Here is a 6,624-nt window from a genome sequence, read left to right as displayed (position 1 = left end):
ACAACTTTGAAACTGAAGATGAGAAGCTTACAGATAAAAGTCTCTCTCATAGCTGAGAGCCAGACAAAGACAAAAACCCAAACATTCCCTCCCCTGAGCTTTGTAAAATCTGGTTTCCTGATTGGTCCTCTGGTCAGGTGTTTGGTTCCCTTCATTAACCCTTTACAGGTGAAAGAAACAGTAACCCTTAGCTATCTATTTATGACACTAATACCAGACAAATAATTCCCTAAATCATTTGAAATCTCTCAGCTACAATTGTGGGGTACAACATTTTGGAAAGAGGGCACAGCTGTCCCGTGTACATGCTCTGAGTATGGCTTACGTAGTGCACAGCTACTGGTGTGTGTCAGCTCACTGCCAACGTACCCCCATGTGGACCAGGCCTGAGTTTCATACATTCACTGAGTTTAGACTTTAAAACAACCCTCTGTTGTGCACATATCAAGAGGAGGCTGGTGTGATGGATTCTGAGGTAAACATGTCACAGAAAGACAGTTGGTGGGTGGCTTGTGGTTCTGTAAGTGTAGGTAAGAGACATAAAATGGAGGGGTTCCCTTTAACTCTCTTCTGGGAACGGTCTCTGATAGAGAGATTTCCTTATGCTGTATTTATTGGCAGATGTTCCTGCTCTAGTCCAAGTTGCAAGGCCTGCAAGGTGTGTGGTTTTATTTAGACTTTAGGGCAGGGGTGGGCAAACTTTTTGGCATGAGGGCCACATTGGGGAATAGAAATTGTATGGCAGGCCATGAACAGTCACAAAATTGGGGTTGGGGTGTGGGAGGGGGTGAGGGCTTTGGTTGGGAGTGCGGGCTCTAGGGTGGGGTTGGAGATGAGGAGTTTGGGGTGTAGGAAGGTGCTCTGGGCTGAGACCAAGGGGTTCAGAGGATGGGAGGGGGATCAGGGCTGGGGCAGGGGTGGGGGAAGGAGTGCAGGTTCCAGCCGGGGGTGTGGGCTCTGGGGTGAGGCTGGAGATGAGGAGTTTGGGGTGTAGGAGAGTGCTGGGATCAAGGGGTTTGGAGAATGGGAGGGGGATCAGGGCTGGGGCAGGGGGTTGGGGCATGGGGAAAGGCTCAGGGGTGCAGGGTCTGAGTGATGCTTACCTCAAGCAGCTCCTGGAAGCAGTGGCATGTCCCTTCTCCGTTTCCTAAGCATGGAGCGGCCCCCAACCCTTGGAGCGGAGCCATGCAGCTGTTTCTGGGAGCCCCGTGTTGTGGCCCCCGACCTGACACCCTGTTCAGAGTGCCAGAGCTGAACAAGTCCCAGACCCTTCTCCCCAGCGGGAGCTCGCGGGCCGACTTAAAATGGCTCGGCCAGCGGGTCGTAGTTTGCCCACCCCTGCTTCTGAGGCATGCTCTGGCTTGTGTTAAGTAAGAGCTGTTGCCTCTCTTAACCATTGGGCAGCAGGTATTTATGGCTTCCTGGACTGCAGCTTAGCACCCTATCAGGACATCCAGCCTGCTGGCATCTCACAGCACTCTTTCAACACGTCTGGGATCGCACATGAGAGCTGCAAAATACAACAGATGTTTTGCTTTGTGGCTCACATCTCTCTAAATTGCATCACATTATAACTTTTTCCCATTCTTCATAGAATATCATAGAGTATCAGGGTTGGAAGGGACCTCAGGAGATATCTAGTCCAACCCCCAGCTCAAAGCAGAGCCAACGCCAACTAAATCATCCCGGCCAGAGCTTTGTCAAGCCAGACCTTCTTGCTAAAAGGAACAATTCCTTTGAAGCATAACAGTTAGAATTCATACTCTGAGGCGAGAAAAGGGAGAGGTAAATCTGAGTGACTTTCTTTCTCTCCTGTCCCCTGTGGAGACTAGAAGATGCGTCTTTCTTTTACAACCAGGGCAATGTTCAGAAAAACTTTGAAGACTGAAGCCAGTGACTTGGTTCTAAATCTGCTCCCCAGAAACTTAAGTGTAACTCCAGTTATTTCTTGCAGGTCAGACAGAGGAGAGAGCGTCTGGGTGTGGAACAATGGCCGGGTTAGCTGACACCATTGTGATGCCGGCTCTGGGCCGCCCGTTCCAGCTGGGGATGCTGTACGACTGCCGCAGTGACTCCCTCATCCCAGGTAACTGTCACCCCGGGAGGAGCCCGGGGCCCAACTTCATGTGTTATTTTGGCACCTGTTTATTTTAGGAACATTTGGGTTTGGGATTTGAGTTGGGGAAAAAATAAAAGGCATCAAAACCTGCCTGGGTACTGCTGACCCTCCTTACAGGATGGGCTGCACTAGGAGAAATGAGAAACTTCCCATCTGCTCCCCTGCCACTGCAGTATCTCTGCAGCTCCCCCACCCCGCACCGCAGTCGGCCTACGAAAGGCCTACGAGCTGGCTCATCTCCCTATTTCCACAGGGGAGGGGTGAGATCCAGGTGAGAAGGGACCTCTCTACACACAGACTTTGGGGCATGATGGGACCCATTAGAAGGACAAACTTCAGCTATTCACACTCATCACTGTGTCCTATATTAACTGTTCCCACCTGGGAAAAGGCCTGGACATCACTGTGCACAGCTCAGTGAAAACACTCGCTTTGTGTCCAGTCACAGCCCAAACAGTAAACGAGGTGCCAGGTGCCCAAGGAATGGGATGGAAAATGCCACCAGAGCTATTCCAATGGCGTTATATGGGTAACCCGTCTGCCAGGGGACATCGTCAGCAACCAGGGCTAGATTCAATATCCAGGGGTTCCCTTTCAACAGTACAACACAGAACCGGCTCAAGCTCCCACCTAATAACCTGGGACAATTACACACACCCTGGAAGATGCTGTCCTTCCCCACTGCCAAGCACAGAGTCTGAGTGCAAAAAAGAAACTTTGGATGAAAGGAGGTAAGCAGGACCATCCCTAGACATTGTGGTGCCCTACGCAGCCCTCCCCCCCCCCAGTGGGAGGGAGGGGCTGGCCCCAGGCCTCTGCGGGGGGGGGGCGGAGCTGAGCCCAAGGTCTGTGGAGGGCAGGAGTAGACTTGAGGGCTAGAGGGGAAATTGCCCCACAGCACGAGCCGACAGAGCAAGTTGAGGCCGGGTCACTCCACTTCCTGCTGCCTGGTGAGTGCAGGGCAGGCCTGACTCGGCACTCATGGGTTGACAGGAAGTGGAGTGATCTGGCCCTAGCCCACTCCGCTCTGCTCTGCTCTGCTCTGCTCTGATTTGCTCTGTTCTGTTCTGCTCCACTCCGCTCCCCTGGCTGCCAGCCTTGGGGGGGCAGGGAGAACTGCCCCCCAGCACTCACCAGCAGCATGGCTGGGAGCCAGCAGAGTGGAGTGGGCTGGGACCAGGTCACTCCACTTCCCGCTGCAACCTCTGCTGCAGTGTCAAGACATAGCTCAGGGTAAGGGTGGAGTGGGAGCTGGGCTGTGGCGGAGCAGGGGTGGGGGCAGCTTTGGTGCCCTACGCAGCTGCGTAGTTTGTGTATGCATAAGGATAGCCCTGGAGGGAAGTCACCTAACATTAATTTGGGGAAACGTTGCAAGCAGGATTCATAAATAATAAAACCATGAGCAACCCCCCCACCTCAGAGTGCGTTGGGCAGTGTCTTTGCCTCAGGTTCTTGAGTTCTACAACCAAAAGTTCCTTCAACGTGCCTGTCCCTTCTCCCTCCACCACACCCCACTCCAGAGGTGTAGTGAGCGCCCTCCGTACCCTCCGACCGGAGGGGGCCCCGCAAGGAAGGGGGCCCCTAAAAGTGGCAAAAAAAATATAAGGTATAACTAGGTAAGTGACATTTATTGACGCTATTGCACAATCCATGTCGGTTTTACTGACAAAACCGTGAAGTCATTATGATACATCATAATGCTATTGGCTACTCATTGTCTGTCGGTCAGTTTCGAATTTTAGTTGGACCCATTACAAGAATGTGTATTTGCATTCATAATGGCGGTCGCGGATAAATGTTATTAATTTAGTTGTTTAGTTTTTTATCGTTTCCACACGCAGAAGCGTGCTTTTTGATGTCTAGAAGAATGTATAAGAGTGGAGCTAGTAAACAAAAGGCAGCAAAAGATGCCGAGAAGGAACTTGAGAAAATTCCAAGATGTCAACATATTTTGCGCTGCAATCCAACGTACAGGTACAGGCATATGAAACGGACAGCGCTAGCAGGACGAATCGTATCCAGAAAGTATCCAGAAGTGCTTCAAGTGAGGTCGAAGGTGAAGCCAGTTGTTCTACCAAACAAACTGTGACAGAATTCCAGCTGCTGCCAGGAAAGAAGTATCTGAATCTGAACCACTGACTGATGATCCAGGAGATTGGCCGTCTATAATATCAGACAGGCAAGTGTGTGACATTGTTGTACGTGGCCCACCGCAGCAGAATGAAAGTTAGAATTTCCATTAACGAGAAAGACGGAGGTTCAAAGTACTCATTCTATCGAACCATGGCAAATGGCGAGAAAATAAGACGTTCATGGTAATGTATTCAGTTCAGAAAGATGCCATTTTTGTTTTTGTTGTAAATTATTTGGCACTGGTGACATAACCGCTACGTCATGGAACATCTGTTGGAAAGCACTGTCAAAAGACTTCAGCAGCATGAAACAGGCAAAGGTCATCAAGACTGTATGGTGAAATGGTTTGACCTTCGGTCAGGCATAGTAACCCGTACATCTATTGACCAACTCGAATTGCAGGCTTTTCTGAAAGAAAGAGATTTCTGGAGAATGTTGTCAAACGCATGGTATGTCGTTATTTTCTTGTCCAAAAGAAACTTGACATTTCAGGAAGTAATGAAAAGCTTGGCGATCTTCGAATGGCAACTTTTGGGACTGTTTGAATTCTTGCAAAGTATGATACTGTCCTCAGCGAACTTTTACAGAGGATTAAGAAGGCAGAGACACATGTTCAGTACCTCAGTCCACAGATCCAAAACGAGCTTATTCAACTTGTTGCCAGTAACATTCAAGAGGGCAACATAGAGCAGCTTAAAAAGCAAATATTATTCAGTTATTTTGGACTGTACTCCCGACGTGTCACATGAAGAACAGATGTCGTGGTGTTATGCTTTGTTGAATGCAATGGTGAAGATGGTGTCAATATTCGTGAAGCGTTTGTTGGTTTTCTTAATGTTCATGATAAACTGGCGAGGGCTTATTGGAAGCGTTTCTTGAAAAGGCAAACAACTTAGGAATAGACATTGCTGACATGAGAGGCCAAGCATATGATAACGGCGCAAATATGAGAGGAAAGAATAAAGGAGTTCAAGCCCGCATGCTAGAAATAAATGACTGTGCCTTGTATACCATGTGGAGCTCACACTTGGAATCTTGTGATCTCAGACCGACAAAGTCATCGAAATATGCTGTTGACTTTTCGGTCTGATTAACAGAATATACATTATCTTTCTTCTTCACCTTCACGTTGGGATATATTCAAGAACATATGCCAATATCTGTTTAAAGAGTTATCGGACACTCGTTGGGAGTCGAGAATTGATGCTGTGAAGCCATTGTGTTATCACCTTGAAGAATTGTGCAATGCTTGTCATCTTTGCGAGAATAGCGCTCGAAAAGAAGATGGCAATACAGCAACAGAAGCCGGTGTGTCTTTTAGACCATGTTACGACGTGGCCTTTTGTTCTGACTGTGTACACGTGGTACGATATACTATTTCACGTCAATAAAACCAGCAAATTAATTCAGTCACCAGATGTGTCAATTGACTGTACTGCTACAATGAAAGTTTTTGGAAGAACTATCGAAATACAGGATATAACTCTGTGGTCACAAATGCACGTGAAATAGCAGAGCATATGGGTATTGAAGCAGGTGTTTCCAGAAACCAGGGTGCGACATAAGAAGAGAATGCTTGATTACGAATGTGCTGAGATTCGAGTCGTCTTTCTGCCGAAGAAAAATTCAAATCGCAGTTCTTTCTTGTTCTCACTGATCAGGCCATCTTCTGTTCGTCGCGATTTGACCAACTTGTGGAGTGGTATAAGTTGTTTGGATTCTGTACAACGCTAACAGCCTGAAGCAGTGTCACAGAGAAAATGAACTGGAGAATCACAGTGTAGCGAGGGCCTCACTCCCCGTGCCCTGGGGGAATAGGCCAGAAAAGGTGCGGCTGCCTGTCCAGCCCCCCGAGTCAAGGGGCGGGACAGAAAGTATAAAAGCCCAGCCAGCGCTCAGTTGGAGGGAGGCTGCAACAGAAGGCAGACACTGAGGCCCGAGGTCTCGCTGGGGCCCGCTTACCCCGTGCCCGGTATCCGAGGGGTACTGGTCTGACCTCCCCTGGGGCCAGTACCCAGAGAAGCCGGCAGAGCCCCCTGACGCTCGGCCTGAGGAGGACTGGACCAGGCCGCCCAACCCCTGGTACCCTGAGGACTAGACCGGACTGCCCAAACCCAGTACCTGGAGGACTGGACCGGACCGCCTGAACCACCACCTGGAAGAGTGGACTGGACTCCCGCCGCCGAACCTGCTGAGGAACCCATGGTTTGGGACCCCCCGGACGACGCTGGTGCAGGGCAGTACCCAGTGAGGGGAGGTGGAAGTGGCCCGGGGGCAGCCAACTCCCGTCTGCTGCAGACTCGCCTGAGCCCATGTCAGTGTGTTTTGGTCAGGATCCCCCACTGACTGTCACGCGCGTTGACTGCTGCAGG

At 50.0% G+C, this 6,624-nt stretch overlaps 1 long non-coding RNA gene across 1 annotated transcript; it reads left to right on the top strand.

Annotated features, from left to right (window-relative positions):
* Positions 1–1,957: 1,957 nt before the first annotated feature.
* LOC116828406 (uncharacterized) lies at positions 1,958–3,823 on the top strand. Its single transcript, XR_012654947.1, has 3 exons — positions 1,958–2,086; positions 2,721–2,850; positions 3,640–3,823. It is a non-coding gene; the product is annotated as an uncharacterized LOC116828406 (long non-coding RNA).
* The last annotated feature ends 2,801 nt before the right edge of the window (positions 3,824–6,624 follow it).

The sequence above is a fragment of the Chelonoidis abingdonii genome, unplaced genomic scaffold (assembly GCF_003597395.2).
Source record: "Chelonoidis abingdonii isolate Lonesome George unplaced genomic scaffold, CheloAbing_2.0 scaffold0458, whole genome shotgun sequence".
Lineage (NCBI taxonomy): Eukaryota > Metazoa > Chordata > Testudines > Testudinidae > Chelonoidis > Chelonoidis abingdonii.
The sequence above is the reverse complement of the archived record's forward strand: the minus strand, read 5'-3'. Positions and strand labels throughout refer to the sequence as shown.